Genomic DNA, 24486 nt, shown 5'->3' on the forward strand with positions numbered 1-24486 from the left:
TGTACCTAATTAAAGTCTTGGGTTTAATGTGTCATGAGTCAAGGCTTTTTGCCTAAGAGTAATGCAGTGTTTGTATGAGACCATCCCCAGGTTTACCGTGTGGCAGTTACTGCTACATGGTTTGTTGGTGCTTTCTCGTCAGTAGGAAGGTGTGTGTGTGCAGTGGTATGCAGTTTGCTTGTCTGCGAATCATTGATAACAGTAGGCAGTGACTTTTTTTAACTTCTGGAAAAGAACTAAAGCCATCTCAGGTAAGAACACTGAACTTTATTTTCAGTAGTGCTATATGAGTTAATGTTTTTTGATCACTTTATTATTTAAGGTTACTTCAGTGTCAAGTTTGACCTTCAGAGGTGAGTAAGGAATGTGTCAGATTTATCACAGACGTTTGTCTTTAGTGTGTGCTTCTCTTGTTCTAATGCCTTACAGATTTGAGAGGGCTTGTGTACTTATTTTTTTGAATATACAAATATTTTTGTATGCATAGTTCTAAAAAAATATTGCTAAGGCGATAAATAACACTTTTCAGCCTTTTTTCTCCAGTGTGTCTGCTGACCATATTAGGAGAGGTTTATCTGAGGCTGGAGGGGTGAAAATTTACCTTCTTGGCTGACAGAGAGGTTGCCACGCACTGTAGTCTTTTGGTTTGTGAGTCAAGGTAAAGATTACTGCACCTTTACCATCTTCATAGTGCAAAGCATAATCAGCAGATCTGCACCTGTAGGTGCCAGTTAGGATCATTTCCGTTTTTCTTTGTGATATAGTTTATGTGCGTCTGTTGAGAGAGCAGAGGGGATGGTGCCGATTTGTGTGGTGTGGAGCTTGCCTTTTACCCAGCCCACCCAGCTCCTGGTCACCAGGCTGCAGAGGAATAAAGTGGTATTTCTGTAGCTCTGAGGGGTCTTGTGTAAGACCCTTCAGAGCTCTGGATAAGTAGTCTGGAAAGAAGGCAGCACATATGGCTTACCTGGCATGGAGGAGCACACCCTTAAGTCAAACTTGAGTACCCAGGTTCTGCCAAAACTGATGTTTTTGCTTGATTTTGAGTGATGTGGAAGTCAGTATGGATAATTGTATAAGGTATATTGCAGTGCATGAAGGCAGGCACACAGTGAAGCCTTTGAGGGACTGGTACGTTAGTCCTTTATTTCCCCCTCTAGGTTGCACACACTTTGAGGAAACACAGCTTTCACATTCAGAGTGCTAGTGGAAGGTTCTGGGAGGGAAGAGAGAGTTCCCACCAAGTTCAGTCACTTTGTTCAACACAGAAACAAAGGAAGTATTATGAAAAGGTTTTTGGCTAGGAAACAGAAAACCTTTTCATGGGAGTCCACAGCTCCTGGTTTTGTTTTTAATACAACCATGATGATGTAACAAATCATCTCCTTAAATAATGATACTTGTACATTTCATGTTACCAGGTTTTGTTTATGTTATAAACTTTTTTGCCAGCTATTCACAGATCACTACAGTAGGACACTGAACAATTGCAAATGGAAAGAACCCTATTATGTATTTCTGAATGGCAACAGAAATCTAAATTGGAACCTTACTTTGCTTCGAGGCTTTGCTGGTCTTTACACTAGAAATAGTTTGAAACTACTGGTAATATGGATAAGTAAGGATCATAGTCTTTCATGATCACTTTTTCTCTGATTCTTAGACTTATGTGAAATGTGTGGTGGTGATCCCATAAAGAGATGTGGTGCTTCTGGGACTGCTTTAATCTTCAGTCATGTCAATATGGTGATTCTTAGCATATGCAGAAAGCACAGATGACTTTCAAAGAGGCAGTTTATCATCCGATTTCTAGGCAGAAAAACACACATAGAATATTATTTCTTGGTGTGCATATAATGGAATTCCGGTATGAGATATTAGAAGTGCCTAAAATTAACAGCAGATTCAGTGTACTGTGGTGTTCTCATGCAAAATAGCCAAGAAACATACTAGTGCCTAGCTAGACTGGATATTTTTTAAAGCCGTTGCGTGCCTTTGTTCAGGGTTTACAAGGTTGCTTCTCTTTCTTTAGGTTACTATTGTGCTAGAGAACATACCAGTTTCTGTTGTGTGTTGGTGTATACCTAGGTGTGACTTTTGTCATGTGCTTTGCATACAATTACTTTGGAGTCTGAAGTGTTAATGCAGACAGACAGACCCCACCTAGGACTGTCTATGTTATTTGACTAGGTTTTTGTAGCAGAGTAGCAAAACCAGAGGTTTTGAGTGGCAAATGAATGCATTGAGTCACCTATAACCTATACAGCCTGCAATGAAGGCAGTGTTTCCCTCATTTATGTCTCCTTACCTCAGCAGACTAGGTTATTATTATTATGTGAGCACAGGCCTGCCTCTTGTGCTGTAATTAGCCAAGAGTGAGCATACAAAGCTTCAGGGTAAAAGAAGAAACACATTTGGAACCACTCTTCAGAGTTACTGGTTCTCAAATTGGGATTATTGACTTCTGTTAGCAGCTGAACTGATCAGTTAAATTCCTCTTTCCCCTAGCATTCCAGTGAGTCATTAAACTGGTTATTCCATTGCTAATTAGTACTCTCACTTTTTTCCTTTTCTGTGTAGGCTGGGTTATAAAGTAGGGTCTGTAACACACTCTTGTTTCACTACTAATTTTACAAGATACTGTGCTTGCTGTGGGAAGGCTGATTGTGTTGTAAGATGAATATACCTTGCAACACCGAGGAAGGAAATTGTTATCTCTATGTTTCGGCAACGTACGTTAACAGTATTTTCTTACTATATGAATAGTTAGAAATGTTGTTTAGAAAGTAAAAAATGAACCATGGTCTGCTCTGTCTCTGGGGGCTCCAGTTTCTAGATTTATGTGGATTTCTTTGGGATTTGAACTCCATTGTACCAAAGCCCAAACAGCGCATGTCTTGTATGTTACTGACCTCTGAGTTTATTCTGACAAGGCTTTTCAATGTCTGAACCTACCCAGCTTCTTTCTGCTTCATGTGCTTTATGCCACAGAGGTGACAGGAACTCTACAGGGTGGAAAACGCAGATGAAGATTGACATGTCAAGCTGTCTGTCAGAGAGCAGTACCCTCTTTACCTTAGTTTCTCCACAGGAAAAGTTGTTTAAGGATCCCTACAGTGGTTGTGTACTGCAGAACTTCTCTTTGAACCTGGTCAAGAAAGATCACTGTAGTTTAAGTGCATTTGTGATCAGACTGTGACTTTGGTGCAGGCCCAAAGCAGTTGTGCATCATAGGAGTATCCTACCTCATTTTTTGGTGCTTGAGTTTATTTACCTGTGATGTAAGAATGGTAATTTTTTAACAGCTGTTTGACCTCATGTGGATGCTTGTCATTAACTAGTAAGCAGCCATGAACATCTGCACAATTACTAAGTGCAGTTACCTTTAGCACTTGCCTTGACTCCTCCCAGTTTGCGCATACACACTGCAGAGACTACCTGTAATTCAGAATTGCCCTTTGCATCTCACCACTTGAATCCAGGTTCCAAGTTCGGTATGAGGTGACTATCTATGACCACAGAATGTTGAAACCTAATCAAGACCCTTTCCTGTGGTGCCACTGTTTGTGTTCCCTTTGTCAGTTTGCTGCACAGGCTTCTCATCCACAGCCGCTCCCTCTGATGAATGTAGGAGCTGAAGTGATGAGATCCGAGTCTGGGTATTCTTTGGGTGAGCAGGGGAGGCCCCTGCTAGGGGTAGCTGTGTGCCCTGACGCAACAGGGCTTCTGTCTGCCAACAGCTTTTCCATACTTACCCACATTTCTTTTACGTGGGCAAAGACCACTCTGGCCCTTACTAGGAGTCTTCCCAATGGCAGCCTTGCTGGTGCCCTAAATCAGCCTTGTGGCACAATGGTATGGCCAGATGTGCCCCTGGACACAGGTGGCAGAGGGGAGACATCAAGACATCAGTGCAGTGTTGATGCAGATGGCTGATAGCGAGGAGATGTGCATCTGGGGTACATGTAATGTATTACCATAAAGAACTGATGCACGTACATAATCTTTGGCTGGTTTGGATCTATGTTTAACTTATGAAGGAATTGTGAAAGTCACCTGTGTTTGAGGGACTGCCTAATCTCTTTGGTCATGATGTGATATTATACAACAAAGTGTAGCTTTGCATGTTTCATTCTTCTTGCATCAGATTGTGTTTGAGTAATTAGAAGTTGTGTTTGAAAAAAAAAAAGGCTAATGAACAAATATCTTTTTATTGAATTAATGTGTTTGATGACAATTGTAGTAATAAAAAAAAAGCATCTGTAGTAATGGTGTCCTGGAAGCTAAGTTGCTTAACTTTGTTATTTTAAATAATAACATATATTGCTAGGTCATAATCTAACTTTGATTGTACATTTGTCTTTCAAAAGGGAGATACTGTAGACTGATGGGTTTTTTTTTTTTCCTCACCCTGAGGCAGGCTATCAAAACACTGGAGTGGTTTATTTCAGAAAATACACACCACAGCAATTATGATAAAATATCTTCAACTTTTTCCATATATGTCTATATTGCACTGATTACTTGAGCTGAATTTTACCTATTTCTGACTGCATCCCTGTGCCAGGCTGACTGTGATCAGAGAAGCCTGATCACAGTGGAGGACAGTAGTGTCAAGCACTTCATAGCTCTTTGCAAAGCTCAAGGAGATTTCCCCTTGGTTGGGAGGGGCTCAAGGAAGAGCTTAAATCTAAAATCATCATTTTCAGATTATTTTAACCTGAAATTATCTGGACTATTCATATGTTGTTCACACAGTTAGTATAGAACTTTGAGTTGAATTTATGCAGCTAATAAATATGATCTGAAATTCCCTAAATCTGCTAATTTATTTGTCCATGCAAGCCTGATCTATCTTTTCAATGTCTGGTATATGCCTGATTTAATGTGCAATATGAGGATAGCATCATTAGCTATAGCAAATATGAAAGCACATGAGTACATTGTCCGTTTGGAATGGTTAAACTGGAGGTTAAAATGCCAGTGGCAATTTCAGATGCCTTCAGCTGAAGCTAGATGTGTAATAACAGGCTGTGGTAGGAAGTAATTTATAAGTGTTTTACTTGGGTTTAGGGTTTTTTTGGTCACAGCATGACATTAGTAGAAGAATTTAGTTTTGGTGTGCTATACCTGCAAATGATGATAAAGTGCATGATGAGAAGTGTGGCTCATAAAAGTTGAGTTAAAAACAAAAGGTGCTTTAGGATATTTTTGTTGGTTGCTATTGAGCAATGTCTTCATTTTTACATAGATCTTCAAAGCAGAAAGAATTTAACTTGAAATTTAAGGTCTAATTACAGGAATGATAAGTTTCTTTCAGGATTTTAACTTGTTTGTTGAAATGTAAACATTCTTCTCAGTGTTTGCAACACTGTAATATTGTGCTAAAGCATCACAAATTATATGAAAACTGCTAGAAATATGCATGTTTTTATGAAGTAGTTTGAGAGGGTAAGTAAGTAGGCATAGTGAAAAATGAGAATTTTCCCATTTGCAATAATCTCTAAGGGGTGTTAGTGATGAACCTCTGACTGGAATTTAGTAACTGCTTGGGTTAAAACTTTGTTGCAGTAGCAACCACGTTAAATACTTCAATGTTTTCTTGCCATGCTCATTTAGTATTGTTTAGCATGTGTTTTTATGCAGAATACATTTGAAACAGCGGGGACTGTTAGATTTAGAGTCGGCAAAGCTGAGGCTGAAAAGGTTGGGAGCAATTTTTCACTTGGGTGTTTTGGTGGTACTTCTGCTAATTGAAACAAGAAGCAGCTCTTGACACAGGGAGATGGAGGGTCAGAGTCTTTCTGTGGGATCTCAGAAATATTCGGTATAAACACCAATTCTATCAACTGTAAATGATATTTAGAAAGGGCTTTGCAAACTCCGAGAAATACTATATAGTATGTATCTACAAAGTCAGTAATATACTGGAGGGTGGGGGTTGCAGGTTGCAAACTTGGATGAGGGAGAAATAAAATTCTTTGATGGTTTTCTTATTACTTCTATGAGGTTTGCTGGATATTGTGTCTTTGCCATTAAAATTAAATGTAAAGTTACAAACACAAATTTTATAGAGCACACCTGATGCAACTTTGCATTTTATTGAAGAATTAAAGCTAGCTGGTATGTGGACGTGAGTAGTTCAGCAAGCTGCGACTAGGTTCTTGTAGCCTTGGTTCTGCTCACTGCAGTGAAAGCAAACATTTCAGTGGACTAAACCCTCAGACAGTGAACTATCATTTCAGATGCGTGCAATGGCTATTAAATGTAGAGGGAGAAAAATACCATTTGTTCCACTTTTAACTTTGTTGTACTGATAGCAGATAACAAAGGTGGGTGATAACAGTAGCAAAAGCCAATGTGCAAGGAGTATTGCTCTAGGTAGCCTGGGAATGGTAAGTGTGAGATTGTTTTATCTCCACTGTGTTGCATTCCTCTGCGTTAGCACCAAAGATGATGAATAAGGTCTTCTTTAAAAGTCTGTATACAGGGGCAAACTGTATCCCCAGGTATTTGAGTTTCACTGGGAAGAGAAATTCCCATTCCTGCTCAGCTAGAATTGGATTGATTTGGACTTGGTCCATGAAAAGTAGTTGGCACTGGAGCTCTTATGCCTCCTATTGACAAGGAATTTTTTCTTTTGTTCAGCAATACGGCCTAAGAATGCCATTAATCAAAAGTAAGTTCAGCTAAACAAGGCCTTAAACACATGCAACACAAAGTAATTTGTCTGTTTAGTTGCTGCGATAAAGATACAGAGATTTGAAAGCCAGGAGTTACTCAGATCCAATGCTGAGTTGCAGTGCCACACAGTAAAATTGTAAATGATTTTGAATACAGTGTAAGACTAAGTTAAACCCAATTCGTTTTTATGAAAAGTCAGAGACATCCAACATCAGCTATAGCATTGGAGAAGCAACCTGTTACTCACTGATTCATTGATATTATGCGATGATTTTAATAAATATAATCATGTATTTGCTCTGATACTCATTGTATTTCAGATATTGTTAGAATATATCTTCTCATATGTAAGAATGTATCTTAATTATGTAGTAAAAAAAAATGTTAGTTTCCTAACATTTTAGATACTACTTTTCAGTAAAAATCCATCTTTTTTAGCATAAGAGCGTTATATGGGAACAAATTACTTTTCCATTTCACAGTTCTGATGTTATGTTCTGTTGAGGATATTTTGCATTTGTCACTGCATGTTAGCAACAAATTGTTTGTATTTTATAACCTTTTATCTGTGTATGTATATGTATGTACTGTATACATATGTATAACATCTTCATAATATAACAAAATTGTATAATATGGAATATATAATGTAGAGAGTATATGTAATATATATATGTATATAAATTGTATATGCATGTATGAAAACATTCTTCAGCTTACTTCAGAAGAGCCTTCTGGACTCATGTAGAGTTTACACTTTGTGTATTTCCTTTCAGGCTAATATGCCTACCTATGGCTTAGATACATGCTTTTACAGAGATGAGAAGCATATGCTCTTTTCCTATGTTTTTGAAAGTCTGCTCTAAATAGCAATGTTCTTAAATTCAAATTTGTTTCTAGTAAGAAGGAAGTGATGACAGTAAATTTGTGAATACTTACAGTATAGTTTTTTCTGGCTTGAATTAGATTATGGAGGGGGAAAAAGGGCTGCCAAGGAGGTAATTTCACTTTCTTTGAAAAGGTAGGAATGATTAAGGAGGTTTTCCCCTCCCCCCTCCACCCAGGTCTTAATTTTGATCCTATAAGAACTTGAACACATCTTGCATGATTTCCTAGTTTTCATTGTGGAAACTTCACAAGTTGGTTAGGCTATAGGTATCTGTACTGTCACCCACATGGATGGCTCTGTCTCTTGCTACTTGTCTCAGTGCTACAAGGAAATCTAGAAGATGTTTTATAAGGTGCATAGGGCCTCCTTGAAGTTGTAATTCAAGAGAGCTTCTTGTTAACAAGTTAGAATTCTGACATACTTGTGCAATTCAGACACTAGAATTGAAAAATACTCATTCAAGTCACATTGTTGAAGCATTAATAGGTCTTTGCTGTGCAGGCATGAAGCCAATAAGCATTCTCTTTTCAGTTGTTCTTAGCAGTGAAGCAAAGTGGGCAAGCTGCATCCCAGGTGCAGGCAAACACACATGTTTAAGCCTTGATTTTTTTTTTCTCTGGCTCTTCTGCACCATAGCAGGGTGCATCCCTAAGTCACCTGCCTGCTCTTTATCTAGCAATGTGATCTTCTGGCGTGATGGACCTACTTCTGTCTTGTGTTTTTCTTTGTGTTTTCCTTAGTCCCTTGGATTTGCATAATAAACTTGTTTGAGGTGATGTTTACAAAGATCTCTATAGCCTGGCTCCTTTGTTAAATGTGAAATACATTGGACTTTTTACCATTTATGCCCTAAATTGGGGGAGAAGAGGGGCAGTGTATATATGAGAATAAATGCTGGTTTTATTTATGTATATGTAAATATATAATAAAAGTAACTTTTACAAAGAATCATGAGGTCTGAATTTTGTCAGACTAGAAGACACTGAACTGATACTATTTTACTGTGTTCTTAATAACTAGTGAAACAAAACTGAGACATACATTTACCAACAAAGCGATATATTATGGAGTGAAAAACAACAGAAGCCTGTGGAAAGTTCACAACTTCAAACTTGGCATCTTTCTTTTCTTTTAATGAAATTACATTTAATGAAATGTAAATGTTCTACTGTTGTTCTAGGTAGCCTGTGATTAGCTACTACATGGTATCATAGTGCTTTTTGTTGTAAAGGGAACTCGAGAACTACTTTTTCTTTATGTTTAAGCCTGATCCTCCCAGAACACTTCTAAGTGTGTCAATGCCCCTCTCACTCCTTTTTGTGAATGTAAACATTTTTTCAGTGCCATAAACTTGCTGTAACCATCCCTTCTTTGTGACTGGAACAAAATTCATGTAAATATTTTTATTACAGCTCATTCCAAGTTCTAAGTGAATCTTAAATGAATCTAAATCTAAATGAATCTTACAATCACCATTTTAAGGGTGACTGATGACCTGTTCCCCAGGATATGCAGTTACTTTGATATAAGTATGTTCAAATAAAATCAGATTGAATATACATATTTAGCAAAGTGTGTTTCAAAATACAATTTAAGTGGCTTGGTTTCTCTGGAGAGTACGGGGATGTAGCAGCATCTCCTAAAATTCTAGTTGCTGATGCTTATGCCCCATCAAATAGATGTTAGAAACAAGGTTGTTGGTTGAACAGTGAAGAAATCTTCAACTACCTGTCTCATTTTATTTGGATTGATTTTAAGTTCATCAGTATTACAAAATTCCTTGAAAGGGGAAAACAGATAAATTGCACCCTGTAGAGATGGCAAGATTTTTCTGCTCAAAAAATATAGTGCATTAACATAAATAGTCAAACTTGAAAGGTAGTGTGCTGCTGTCTTCATTGCTGCTCTCATCTATGGCATGATAAGTGGTAACCCAGCTGAAACTCATATCTTAACAACTGAGGAGGCAGAAATGGGTATCTGAAAAATCAGAATAAGAGGAGAAAACTGTAAGGCAGTGGTTCTCAAACTTACCAACAGAGTTATCAAACGCACGTAGTCGGGGGAGGGAGGTGTGTCCTGATATTATTTTTGAAGCTGTTCCATATTATACAAATGTTTACAAGAGTCTGAAAGAATAGTCTGAAGGAATGAAACCACAATTCTGCTAAAGTCCTGGTGCAGAACAGGGTAGTTAAATCAGCTGCCTGCCATGAATTCAGTGATTCTGGGTTGTTCAGAATGTGCCCTAATTTTGGCAGTCCAATTTCTTCCAAAGCAAAATCAAAACGGGCAATAGCAACAATAATAACACTTTTAAAATACAGCTGATCCTTGCAGTAATGTGGCTTGTACATAATTTCCATTTTTTGGAGGTGAGGAATATGGAAAGTGGCAGGAGTGTTAGGACATGCCTCTGCGAAGGAGATAAGGATGTCAGAGACTCTCTACTTCCACGATTTGACATATTGTTTTGTCCTGTGGGCTTCAGGTTCTTGGCTATCTAACTAAAATATAGACTGTTTTCCCATAAGAGGTGGACCTGTTTCTTATCCGAAGATGCAACTGTTGATGGCGTAGTGTGTGAGAATTTCTCATTAAAGGGAAATTTCTTGTTTAAGCCTGTCTTTGTACTTACAACTAATAAAAACATTCAAGTGGTTTCCCTTTTAGATCACTCTGAAGTGTGGACTTTCAGGACAGGGTGGTTTGATATTCATTGTTTCTTTAGGATTGGTTTTGCTGTTCCGATTCTATGTGGACGTTTCTGCAGCTATTGCAGTAAAGGTGAGAGTTTTGTTTAGTTTGTGACATAGGTACTCCCACTTACTTTTTTTTAAACAGGGCCTGGTTCTGCAGGCAGCTAAGCATTTCAGTAATTTTACTAAGGCCATAGTGATGCAGGAACTAAGGAAGACACATTTCTTCAGAAACAATACTGCTTCTCTTATTTTTGAGCCACCTCTTGTGATACTTAAATTGTTCCTATTTATTTTATAAATGTTGACCAGAAAAACACCTCAAGGGAGTGGATGTGGACTGTTTGTCATTCGCTTAGTCAGTCTTGACATTATCATTGCATTTTTGCAAATATTACAGGCCCATGGAAACAATGATGCATGGTGACAAGTGATGGGAGGAAACTGTTGGGAAAAGTGTGCAGTGACAAGGTTAGAGTGTAAGAATATAGTGATGAAGCTTGCTCATGTAGGATCACATGTACTGGAGCATACAGTCAAATGATGATTTAATGAGCTGCAAAGGCAGTACTTGGACTCTCATCTTAAATTTAACACTGATAAAATGGTGTGTTCTGCAAAAAGCCTACTCGGAATGTATTTATGGACTGTCTTTATGTTCAAAAATATTAATGAATTTCATTTGACGCAGAGTGTTGGGAGTGGGGGAAAAATCATGCTGTATTTTTTCCCTTATTATCAAATACGTGTTTTCCTCATAAGAATTATATAACAACAAGCTGCAAAATGGTATAAACAAATGTGTTTCAAGTTATCCTGAGAGCATTAATATAGTTTAGTGGTGGAATTTGGAGATTAAGCTAGAAATTGTCTAGCAGGAATGTGGATCAGTTGAAATTACAAGATAGTCCAGATGTTGAATAGGAAATAGCACTCTGAAAAATCACCTTTTAACAATTTCAATGAGCACATGAAGGAACAAACCTGATCGATGATGTATTTGTAGCTAGGAATTAGGTCGTTGTGTCCAGGATGAGGCACTGTGAGAAAAATTCAGGCTTCTGCATGGTGTCTGCGCTTCTGTGGGACAAGGAACAGAGGCCTCAAGCACTGCATGTTGAGTGCGGTGCTTCATGTTTGGGACTTGCAACAGATACCATGTGACTGAGGTCTGTGCAAAAATACAAAAGGTGGGCTCCTTCTGTGGTTATAAACTGCTATACTAAAATTCACACATGAATGCTATTTGTTGGCCATGAGATGTAAATGCAGGTAAATCACAGCAGTGATGTCCCGTATTTCCATCTCAAGGCCTATAGTTAAGCTTGTATGTGACTTAGAAGAAGAAAAATACTATGCATGCAACATTTACATTTTCCATTGTCTTTAATCTGTGATGTATTTTGCATGGTGTAATGACAGAGGAAAAGAAAGGGCGTGTGAAGCCTAGATGTCTGTGGTAAAGGCTCTCTATTGCCAAAAACCATGTTGCAGAAGTAACTTCACTTGCAGAGGTAGCTTCACTCATTTGAGCCTTTTCTGGTGTATTGTGATTGTGCTTCTCATCCCTGTGAGGCTACTTTTGGCCTCTGGTAATGAAGGTAGGAAGGGAGCTGAAATATGTGTTTTGTTGACTTTGCAAGAACAGTGCAACACAGAACTTTTGCAAGCTAAGTACAGGTTCACATCTTGCTCTTTGACTGCTTCCTTTAGCTCAAAGGTTCCTTTTGTAACCATCAAATTATCCCCCACAGAGAATATGCAGGCAAAAACTCTTTTCTGCATGCAAATGTTACTTTCTGCTACAGAACAGTGTGCACCTAGCCTTCCAATTCTGTCTGGTTCGCATGGTAAAACACCATTTGGAAGCTCATCACAAATACGGACAGTAATGCAACTTTAGTTGCCTGACAAGGTTTTAAAATATGCTTTACCAGCATCTGCTACTAAAAGATGAATATATTTGAAATAACAGTGCAGGAGGATATATGTATGTGTGTATATATATATATATATATATGACAGCATATACTGCAAAAAGTCAAAGTAGTGCTTAGTATCTTGCTGAATTCTTCAGTATATTTGTTTGCTTTTGTAAAGGTTTCATCTGGTTATTAAGCTATAGAGCTGAAACATTATCTCCTTTTGCTCTGATTTCCTGGTACCAGAATTCTTAGTATGATTGCTTTTGGTTTAGCCAAAATTACGCATATAGGTAATAGTTTAGATGGATCCATTTACAAATATTGCTGTGCTTGATGTATTCCTCACAGAGATGTATCAACCTATGCAGTGGCTAGAAGATGCATATATATGGTGGTGTTTTGTTTTGTTTTGTTTTTTCCTTAATTAAAGAAATGACAGCAGAAAAGGATATAAAGTGGTTGTCTTCAAGCCAGTGATACTCAGATGCCTACTGAAAGAAGATTAGGAGGGTTGATAGTTAGTAGAGGTGTGAAGAGTTAATAGAGACTCCAAACTTTTTGAGAGGTGTGTAGGACTGATTTTTCTCTGTTTTGGCTGTCTAAAACTCCAACTCTTTTTCCTAACAGCACTGAGCTTGTCATGCGGTATAACTAAAAATCCTGTTTCAGAATTTGGGATCACAATGTTATGCACTGATGTGCACAGTTAAGGGTAATAAAAATCACATCTCACACAGGTACACCAGCTGCAGGTTGGTACCAAGTAGCAGAGGAAAATATGAAAAGAAGTGTGGGTGTATGTGTGTGTGTGTGTGTATAGATATATGTATAATTTTTCACTGCATGTGAAGGATAAATTTCTGTCTGTAGTTTGTGGTCCACCTGATAATAGTTCATGGTAAATATCTGAAAGTGATGAAGCCAAGGCAGGGCAATCCTTTCTTTTCACAGTAGCTTGATAAAAGCAAATGTGATTTACTTCAGCAAGGTGCTGAGGGCTGTTGACCCATAACAGGGTCACTGGCACGAGCCAGTTCTGGATTGTTTGCACAGGCCCCCTCCAGCGGTCCTTTGTGGCTACATCTCCTGAAGCTTTCCTGCAGCACAGGAACAAGTTAGAATGGTTGCGTCTGCAGCTAAGCTATGCTGCGCTTTGGGTTTGGCTGGTTGGTTTGTTTTGATGTGTCTTCTTGATCTTGACCATGGATTGATGCCATTTTGTATTGTATAGGTAGTAGTTGCCTGACAACAGGCAAATGGGGCAGGACTGAATACTTCAAGCCCTTTCTGTGAGATAAATGTATGTATCTGTGCTTCACAGTGAACTGACCTTTCTGTATGTTGGGACAAAAATACTTGTATTGTCTGGGGATAAAAGTCAAGTTTGTTTTCTTTGCTCTCTACCCTACAACATAACTTTATACTACCAGCTGTTTATTGACTTTTAAAATTCATTTTTTCCCCTCCCCTGAGTATCCTTTTGACTATTCACAGTTAATGGACTGAATGCCTGTTTTTTAATAGACCAAAGCAGAAGGCCTTTCCTATCCATGTATTCCCTTCTACTTTGACTCCCTTGCTCTTCATCTACTATTGCTTCCTAGTCCTCCCAGTTCGACTGTGCACAATCTCTTGCTGAGTTTCTCCCTTTGTTGCCTGTTTTTTCTCTGCTCCCCATCCCAAATTGCTCACTGTGTTCACTTGCACCCTTCCTGTCTGCTCTGTGCATGAAAGTCTTCAAAGTGAACCAAAGTACGCTTTTCAGCTAGTTTCAGTTTTCTTCCTGCTGTGAGGACATAAACACAGCGAAGGAAATGAGCAAAGTGAAGGCTAGCCGAGAGAGACTGAGTTTCCATAGCCTTGGCTGCTTTCTGAGCAAAGAAGGGTACACAGCCTTACAGGGGTACGTGCCATATAGGTATGAAATACCCCTATAGATTCCTTTTCCATCCACCCACCTTGATACCTGTCAGCTCTTGGAAGCTGTGTCTGTTATGCAGAGTACTCCTCTACCTTAAACTTGGTAGTATGAAAGGAGATCCTTCCAAACATGTGCAGAGACCACTTTGGGTGAGTCTGGGACCTGCCAGGCCTATTGATATAAGAGGTTGTTCAGAGGCAGGTGTACCAACACAGGCAAATTGTTTGGTAGAGCAAGTATTCAATGGTTATTTAATTAGAAGACCTCATTATCACTTCCATGATTTGGAGAAACTCCCAAGTGAAGCGTCTACCAAAAAGCATTGCAGGACTTCTGCTTTAGCACTGTGAGGGGAAAGTGGTTTGCCATCAGCTGCTGGGTTAAGGCTGTGTGTCTTTGTCCATCATAGCCTCACTTGGCATCACTGTAGCAACTGCTTCATCCTCTTGAGCGAAAACGCAAGCTTAGACCTGAATCTCCAAACCAGTGCTTTCTGCTGAAAGCCATTTGCTTTGAAAGGAGGTATGGATAGTGTCCAGTTTTTCTGGCTTTTATGCCAGACCGATGTTAGCCACTGCTTTCTTTAATGTGGTGCAGCGCCTTCAGTCTGCCCTTGTGAGGCATCTTACAGTGTCTAGCCTTCCACTCCGTCACTCTGTCACATGTGCATGCGCTAACTTGCACACACACACAAACACCCCAGCCAGAGCACCTTGGTAAAGGTTTTTAGCTGATCTCATAATCTGCTGCTTAAACTAATGGCCTTCTCTTACAAGCATTTGGATAATACAGTGCTCTGAAAGAAAACCATTAACAACCACCGTCACCATTTTTGTGACCTGCTGCTGCACCTGCTCGCGCAATGAAGGGGCCATCTGTGTCTGTCTGTCCTGTGGCCATCCGTACTGCTAGAATGATGAGGAGTGGTAAGCATGCAGGGTAGCCTGGCTGGGTCTTACTTGTCTCACTGTTTTCTTGCCCTTTATTTCATGGACCTTAGTAACTAGTGCAGGGCTGCAGTTCAGTGTTCTTACAATGGTATCATATTGCAAGCAAAACTGAAGACCAGGCTCTTTATTTGCTATAAAGTTAAAGCGTAGCTAGCTAGTCCAAAATATTAATGAAAATCCCTTTTCTCTTACCTAGCTAATTGTCAGGCTGCTTATTCCCGGGAACAAGACACAAACCTGAGAGGGTCAGGGGGTACTGAGTGCACATAGCGAACAGCAACTATTGAAAGGCAATTTTCTATGAATACATTTAACAGACATTTAAACATATGTGTCGTTCAGCATACTGATTTATGTCACCTCAGACTAAAAATATAACAACCCAGTAACCAGTAAAATCATAGGCTGAAAAAGGTACTTAATTTATTTAATTGGACATTCCAGCTGATTAATGCCGGGTAAGGCATATCAGAAAGTGGAGTATCACATTGTGTATTTTAAATCATAAGAACACTCTGTTCCTGTGAGAACATATTGATTTAATTGATATTTTTTTTCACTTTAGTTTATGGAAACTTTATAATATTCATAGCCAGTGACTATATTTTATCCTGTTGGAATTTTATTCTCTTTCTAGTTAATGATTCATACAACAGTATGCACTAGGCAAAAAGTGTAATTAATGGGTGTTTTTCTTTCCAAATGCTGAAAGCTGGTTTTTTTACCTTTTGAAACCCATGGTGTGGGCCATTAACTGACTTACAGATAATACTGTATGCCTTTTCTAACCTAGTCATAATGATCCTTCTAACCCAGTTATAATGATGCATTGAGAGGTGTAGATAGACTTTCAGAGGGCTTTTGTGTGAAGGAGGGAGATTCTAATTTGGGCCTCTCAAGAATTCAGAGACCTCTTTCATTTGTGGGAAAACTCGCACTCATTTTCCTTGGAAGAGCTGACAGGTTCTGGTCTGTTCTCTTTAAAATTCAGTGGTGTCAGGCAGTGTATGATTCTGCTACAAAGTGCTCACCCACTGCTTGCTCTTGTTGCTGGAGGAGAACTGTCTCCTCTTTGTTTTAAGTCCCATTATCATTGTGTTCACTATCTTTTTTTTTAATTGAAAAAGCTAATTTATGTGCAGATGTATCCTTTGCTTATAATGATAGCTTAAGATTTTTATTTTTCCCATCATATTTCCACCTAGGTCATTTAAAAAAAACCCAAAAACAACAGCTAGCCATTTGCAGAGAACTTCCTGGGGAGGAAGACTGTGGTGGTGCTTATATATTGTTTATGAACTTGCATTTTTTTAATACAAAAATGTTCATATTGGTGCAATTAATGTGGAATATAAATCACATCTAAAAAATAATGGAGTGTTTTGGAACTGGCAAAAACATTTAGTAATGACTTCATTTTACTTCCTTGCTGCCAAAAATGGTCAGGGACAGGTTTTTCAATTTTGTTTGGCAAGTGAAAGACTGTTGGAAAACAATTTGCTTACTTCATTTGGCAGTAAATAACTACTTCAAAATAGTTATTTGAAAACTTTTGTATCGCCATTTAAAAATTTTGTGGCTAGGTTTCCATACCTTAAAGCAGTTGTAGAATAGGTATGTATGCTGATGTGGTTTTGTTTCTTAAAGTACACCACAAGTATAATCATAATTTCACATGAGTGCCAAATTCAGTATACTGTCAGGCTGCTATCAGGCAAAAATGTAGTCAGTTGCTCTGTCTTCTCTGCCCATTGAAGACTGACTTGGAGAACAGAAGCATATGTTTCCTTATAAGGGCAGTAGTAACCTTTACATTTAAGCAGCCACATGGTTGGAAAATGGAATAACTTTAAAAATACTAGCAGTTCTTTTGGTGTACTTACTAGTGCAATTCCACTCCAGTGGCTGTAAAATGTCTATCTCAGTTTGATGACAACTAGACAGAAGCTAGGACAAATAGCAGCTATTACCTTACATGCTGAGCAGTTCTTTCCTTTATTGGTTTCAGAACTTCATTTTATTGCATTACTCTTGGTTTTTGAACTACTCTTCTCTGATGCAGCTTCTGAGATTGTTTTTTTCTCCCTTGAAGCTTTGTCTGTAGCTTAAATAGAAACATGTTGGAAAGCTTGTTTAAACCAAGAAGACTCCAGCTTTTGTGCTTTATAGGGTGTTTCATAAAATGGGATAATGGTGCCCCTTTCCATAGCTTTGCAGGAGATTTGGGAATGCTTTCTGAGGAACTTTTGCTTTATAGCAAACAGAGAGCTCTTAATCTAATCAAAAGAATTTTGATGATGTAGGAGTTGATCTGTGCTGAGAATGATACAGGAGAGTATTTTTAAAACAATTTTCAAGAACAAAGTGAGCTTTCTGTTAAATTATAACTAGAATTAAGTTGGAGGGGTCCAAGGAAAGCTTCTACTAATTGCAGTTTTAACTTTCCTGAAGGAAAATATGGGGGGTTTTAATTAGTCATAATAGATTTTATTATTCAGTACAGTAACTCAAAATGTCTTTCATATGAATTTAGACATATCTTTCAAATTTAGCGCTTACATCAGTCATCTGTATCTGTTCCTGAGTGACCTTATTTTTCACAGAAGCTAGCCACCTGAAAAACAAGTTGCTGTTTAAATACACATTAGTGAACCTAGCCTTAGGCATGTGTTACTGTAGATATTTCCGCTAAGCTAATCTTACACTTAGTTTTGGTGCTGTTGCCCAGCCCACTGGGCACTGCTGCTAACAATTCTCTCCATCTGTCTCTCAGTCTTTCTTCCTGGTTTTGTCACAAATGGACTTGCAACTCTGAGGTTATGCAGAAGTATGTGAGTGATTGAAACAACTGAGACAATGGATCTCTCATTCAACGTGGGCCAAAGGACTGGCATGTTGCATTACCTTCCTCATCCCCTCCCAAGTTTCTTCCTGATCTCAGGGGAGACCATGTAAAAGCTGTGCTTGCCATTGTAAGGAATTTCATTATGATTAATATTCTTTGGTAGGTTACTTTTTTGTTAGTTTAATTGTCTAGGCGAGTTCTCCTGGAGACTGAGGAGCACTGGCGCCATGGTAAGGATGTTGGCAAATGCATGCTTGGAAGGCAGGACCCTAGCAGCACCAGCTTGGATCAACTGAAATTGTTGCAGATACACAGCCTGAGCGGTACATGGTGATATTATGGAAACTAGGAGGAATCATGACAGGGTATCCAGACCTTTCCCTTCCTTCAAGACAATACCAACAACATTTAAAACAGTTGTCTAATCTGTAAAAAAATCTCAATATATTACCTGTCACATCCTCCAAGGTAGTCTGTTCACTCTTCAACTATCTTTTTGCACCTGTGCGGAAGGGCCCTCAAATAGAGACAAAAATGGGATTTTAAAGACTTGAATTTCTTAGATAATCTGGCTGCTGAAAAGCTTAACTTAGCTAGCATTCAGTAAAAGCTGTATGTAGAAAATTTATACTTGCAGAACCCGGGGTAAGAAAGCATAGAGAATTTGAAGATCATCAGAATCCACTCCGGCATTAAGCTCAGTGTTTCCACAGCATATCCTTCTGCAAACTTTGTTGTGATTGATTACATGCTAACATGGTAATGGGCTGAATAATTCCCAGTGGTATTTCACTTACAAGTTGCCTGTGGAGAACTGATGAACAAATTATGCCATCTGTTTTAGTGCATGTGAATTATTTGAACCACAGTTTTTGTGTGTTGTCCACTCAACAATCTTTTTTTGAATGTTCTTCTAAGCAAATAATTTCTATTATCTTTCTTCATTATGTGCTTCTGTTGTAAAGTTATCTTTGTGTAGCAATTTTGAGTTGGTGAAGAAAAATATAGTGTGGCTGACCTATTGCGGTGGAGAAAGGTGGATGAGTAGAGAAAAGATAAGGTCTCAAAACAGAGCATTACGACTGCTGTGAAGTTGTTGTTGTTTCATACACATTTCTCATCAAAGTAATTTGTTCTGTACTTTTCTGCCTTTGATCTTGTGTGTTCTCTCTGCTTTTTATATTTAGCCTTATTTGTTTGACCTATTTTCCATTTTTTTGTATGATTCTTTCTGGAGTTTCAGATCACTAAAGTTGTTGGTTTGACCAAATCCCTCTTTTGTATATATTCCTCGCCCAGTAAGGTGGGATTGTTTGCACCTCTGTTTGTGTCATTCCTTCAGAAAATAAGTAACACTTCCACTGACCTCCTGTTCCCCTTGTATGAGAATTCAGTCCCCTTGGATCTTACCTCCTGATTATGTAAGCGATGCAGCTTGCCCCGCTTTCCTTCCAAAAATCATGGCCACTGTGTTATGTGATCCCTGCCATTCAAGTTTCTATGTACTGTCAAAGGCAAGGGTAGAAGAATTTTCCCTCTGATTGTGCTTTTTGCTTTCTTAATCAACCATTTGTCCCAACGTGCTGCAGTATTTTATTGGACAGCATGCGTTATGTAGTGGTGTTAGCTCAAAGTGCAATGTCTGGTATGTGTTAGTAACATTAGGACCATTGCCATATCAAAGTTGCCAAAGTAAAGAAGCAGAGCTCCGATTCTGGACTCTGCAACGTCTTCTACCTGTGCCCTTCACTGTGTTACTACTGTAACTTCTATTTTCATCTCTTGCAGTTGTATATAGTGTGCAGATGTTTTCTTCTTTCACTTGTTTCAAAGAAAACCCCATCCTGACAATTTTTATTCATTTGTAATTCCAGCTGGCTTTACAGAAAGATTGCTAGTCTTCTAAAAGCTACTGTTGTTGGCACATGAAATTGCAATTATGAAAACGTAAGTGTCAATTGGGAAGTCTTCTTTGGCTATGTACAAATATGCCTTTCTACTTTGTATGCTTTCAGTTTGCTACAAAATAATGAGAAATTAGTGAGGCCGTTTCACTTTGTAAAAGGAGGGCCTGTTAGCACTTTCTGCAAAATACACAATGTGATGTCAATTATGTCAGGGATCAAATGTTTGTTTTTTCTGATTGCTGGTCTGGGATCATGATTTGAAAAAGTCCCATGGTTCTTAATACATGAACACCATCTACTATGCAGTAGAAAGTTTGCTCTGCTTTTACAGTTGCTCTTTGGAAAGATGTTAAGAGATCCTTCAGTGCTTCTGGGAAGAGCAGAAGACACAGTTAAATAGGCTAATAGGCAGTAGAGGAATAAGATAGATTTAAGACTCTCAGAATGAAGCTCTGAATCTGGAAATTCATGGGGGGGCGAACAAACCACCTCTTCTAGAGGGCTTTCAAGTCACCTGTGAGATGCAGAATTTAAAAATACAGAAGTTACATATGGAATGGGATGTGTTTTGCTGGAGGAGCACAGTATGCTATGTTTCCAAGGACTTCTAAACTTTTGATTCCTTTAATGAATTTGCAGTTCTATTTCCATTGTTATAAGCAGGTTTCCATCTGAAAAATCACAACAGATTATTTTCAAAACAAAGAATGCGGTTTGTTACAGAAAATAAAATACATAGCTATAGCATGTACTATGTTGAGGCTGTTTCTGTGAATCTGGATATTACAGTTGTAGAGTAGTCCATTTTGCCTCAGAGAACAGGTTAATGCACTAGGAGTACCACCTTAAATGGAGGAGGGCAGAACTCCTGTAAATTGTCAAATCTCCCAGGTAATCAAACTGTATTCTGAGTATTTGTAAACTTTGATGGAGGTGATACTTGCTAATTTCTACCTTTTTGTTTGTTTGTTTTCCCCTTCTGAAAGCTAAAGGAGGAGGGTAGATGATCTGACACTTCTTGCAGTAAATCAGAGCATTGCAATATAAACTTATATAGTTTATAAATAACACTGATAAAACACATTTCAAATTCAGCCTGCAAACTAAAAAAAAATAATATCGGTACTCCTATTATCATTTTTTTTAAAAAATTTCAAATACTGTGCTTTATTTGTGGAAATAGGGGATCACTGTAGAAATCAAACAGTATCAGAATCTTAGCATTGTACTTGTGTTAGTTACTGAGAGCCTGAAAGATCTGGCAGGGCACTGAAACTAATATGTGTTATTAAGGTAGTGTGAAATAAAGGTGGTGTGAACAGCTGAGGTGACTTAGACTAGTTGAACAGTCTGAATGGCAGTTTTGTGATGCTCTCCGCTCTCTGCTTGCTGCTTTCTCTGTAGCCTTTGTGCTGCCCTGACATCATGAAGACCATGAGGAGATTTTTTTTCCATTTTACTGTAGATGTGAATTTCATCACTTTGCGTACTACTTGTGATCTCTACCTCTCTCTTATTTTTGAGGCAAAATTTTAAAAAGTAATTAGATTTATACGTTAATTGTGGCTTGAAACTGGACAACATGAGCAGGGTTGTCTTAGGAATAGGGGTTTTTTTGCTGGGCATAACAAGCTATGCAATTTCTGATCTGCTTTTTTTAGTTCAGTGCAGCTGTTCACTCTGAAAATTTTCATCCTAGCATTAATTAGCAAGACCAGGCTTTTCCAGTTTTCACCAATGCAACAACAGTACTGTTGCAAATTTCGCCCAGAAGGTTTGACTTTCAATCACTCTTAAAACCTCCATAACCAGTTGGGGGCGGGGGGGAACTTGCAAAGGTAACAGACCTAACCATTCTTTTTTTCTTCACTCTTTTTCCCCTCCCCTTTACAATTCATACTTTTTTTTTTTTTTTTTTTTTTTCCCTGCCAGATAGGCAGAAAAGATAGTTGGTTGGGGTTTTTTTATTTATTTTTTTTTTAGCAGGATAAATCAGTGGTATCTACAGTGCAGCAAAAAGTTTGCTCTGCTTTCACAGTTGGTGTCTGGAAAGATGTGAGAGATCCTTCAGCACTTCTGGGAAGAGCAGGTGTCACAGCAGTTGACACTAGAGGTTAAATAGGCTAACAGGCATTACAGGAATCACATAGATTAAAGACTCTCGGATTGAAGTTCTGAATTTGAAAACTCATGGAGGAAAAAATAATTTTTCAGAATTGAAGCTTTGTCAGAATTTCTGATGATTGTCTAGTGCATTGTAATATGTAAACATTGACTTTGATCTTAGGATATGTTGGTTTAAAAAGATATACTAGCTTTTACTCCTTGGATATTTCAGGTTGTCATGGTTTAACCCCAGTCAGCAACTAAGCACCACGCAGCTGCTCACTCACTTCTCCACCACCCAGTAGGATGGGGGAGAAAATCAGGAAAAGAAGTAAAGCTCATGGGTTCAGATAAGAACAGTTTAATAGAATATAAAAAGAAGAAACTAATAATGATAATGATAACACTCATAAAGTGACAGCAGTAATGATAAAAGGATTGGAATATACAAATGATGCACAGTGCAATTGCTCACCACCCGCCTACCGACACCCAGTCAGTCCCCGAGCCGCGATTCCCCCCCCTCCCCACTCGCCCCAGTTCCTATACTGGATGTGACATCACATGGTATGGAATACCCCATTGACCAGTTTGGGTCAGCTGCCCTGGCTGTGTCCTGTGCCAACTTCTTGTGCCCCTCCAGCTTTCTCACTGGCTGGGCATGAGAAGCTGAACAATCCTTGATTTCAGTGTAAACACTACTGAGCAACAACTGAAAACATCAGTGTGTTATCAACAGTCTTCACATGGTGAACTCACAACATAGCACTGTACCAGCTACTAGGAAGACAGTTAACTCTGTCCAAGCTGAAACTAGGACACAGGTATGGGGGCTTAAAGGTATGTTTGATCTTAAATGGCTACGTGACTTCTGCTATAAAGAAGTGAATCCATTCCACAGACTAATGTCTGGGATACTACTAAAAAACCAGCAAAAACCCCAAAACCACCCCAAAAACCAAACAAAAAACCCTCCCAAAACCAAGGAGGAAGAAGATAAAAAAAAGAAAAATAAATAGCTGAACTGTATATGTATTTTTTTTATAACTGAGTGGACACATATATTACCTCAATTTTTACTTGACGGCTATGTAACTGTCCAGACACTCATGTACAAAGAATGTTCACTAACATTAAAAGACATAAGGTTTTTGGAGTGGGGGTTAACTTGTGATGACTGTTGAGATAGCTATAGAATGTTTCATATATTGCCTCTTTTCTTACTCTGTGATCTACACCAAATTATGCTTCCTTTCACTTGTTTACATCTCCTTATTGGCACACTGCCTAGCAATGCTTGCAGGTTCTTAAATACCACTTTGCATTGTCTGGTCACCTCAGAATGAATGCAATTAAATAATGAAAATTATAGTTAGCATTGTTTTAAAGCATAAAGAAAAGCTCTGTAAAGAAGCTAAGATATAATAAAATCAATTTAGGTCATACTTTTCGCCTGATGTTAAAAATTCAACTGCCTCCTGAGCATTCTGAAAATAATGCAATGCAAAAAACCTTTGAGGTCCCTTCTTCAGTTCCTGTTCCCAGGGACACCCAGAAGTATGCTGTTATTTTTAACTTGATTTCCTATGGAAACAAGATGTATGTGTGCAATTTATATATGTGTCTGAGGATGTTTTGTGTGTCCCAATCCCCTTCCTTTATAAATAATCCTACTGTTCAAATTCTACTGGAGAGGGAAGAGGAAAGCTATTGCCAGTTTTGGTTGACCTAAATCTGTCAACTAAATTTGACAGTGGTCCAGAGTACCAGCAAGTTTCATGAAAAAATAGACAAGGCGAGTTGGCATCTAATTGGGAAAACCGGTGCTGCTGTACGTATCGTACTAGGTGGCAGAGAATCCAGATGGGAGGGAGACTTTATAAATGCGTCATCTGCAAGAGAAGTTTGTTCAGTGCCTAAGAAGGTGTGAGGTCCAGTCTTGATCATCCCAAGAAAGTAGGGGAGTTAGCTTTATTAGTACCTTTTGATCTTGGAGCTACTCTCCAGTAGCTGCAAGAATACCATTAATGGTTTTGGGGCACTTGAAGTGGGAAGGGAGGGGATCGCAAGAGGACAAGTATTTAGAGAGTAGTTTTTCATCAATGAGTGTGTGTTGATGGATTTCCTCTGATGCACAGAAACAAACTCTACAACTCACAGAGAGTTAGAAAGCAGGTATGTTTATTACAGCACTGGCTGCAAGGGGGATCTCTCATCCTAACTTGCACACCATCAGGTCTAATTGTGCAGGTTAAGTATATGCTCTACATACATATTCACTAGATTTCCAAGAAATATTATGCATATTCATTAGTTTTTCAGGAAACTATTAGCATATGCAAATGTCCTTTACACAGGTGCATTGAAGGTCTCTAGTGGTCTTCAGGAGTCCTCTGGTGGTCTTCCTTAGTCTTCCTCAGTTGTCCACTACTTGACCCTCCTCAGGTGATTCTGCGCAGTATGGTCCTTTACATGTTTTGATACATCTTATCCTAAAGAATGCATGTTAGTCCCTAAAAAATGCTTGTTAGTGCTCTTATTATCTAAGTTTTCATTAGTG

The 24486-nt window shown here is 38.6% G+C and overlaps 1 protein-coding gene across 1 annotated transcript in view; it reads left to right on the plus strand.

The window, feature by feature from the left end:
• The first annotated feature begins 229 nt into the window (after positions 1-229).
• The window catches only part of PIP5K1B (phosphatidylinositol-4-phosphate 5-kinase type 1 beta), a 102477-nt gene continuing 78220 nt past the window's right edge, over positions 230-24486 (plus strand). Inside the window, exon 1 of the mRNA XM_049795746.1 lies at positions 230-251. The gene's annotated coding sequence lies outside the window, so the exon portion shown is untranslated. The remainder of the gene's footprint in view (positions 252-24486) is intronic.

The sequence above is a fragment of the Accipiter gentilis genome, chromosome Z (assembly GCF_929443795.1).
Source record: "Accipiter gentilis chromosome Z, bAccGen1.1, whole genome shotgun sequence".
NCBI classification, from domain to species: domain Eukaryota; kingdom Metazoa; phylum Chordata; class Aves; order Accipitriformes; family Accipitridae; genus Astur; species Astur gentilis.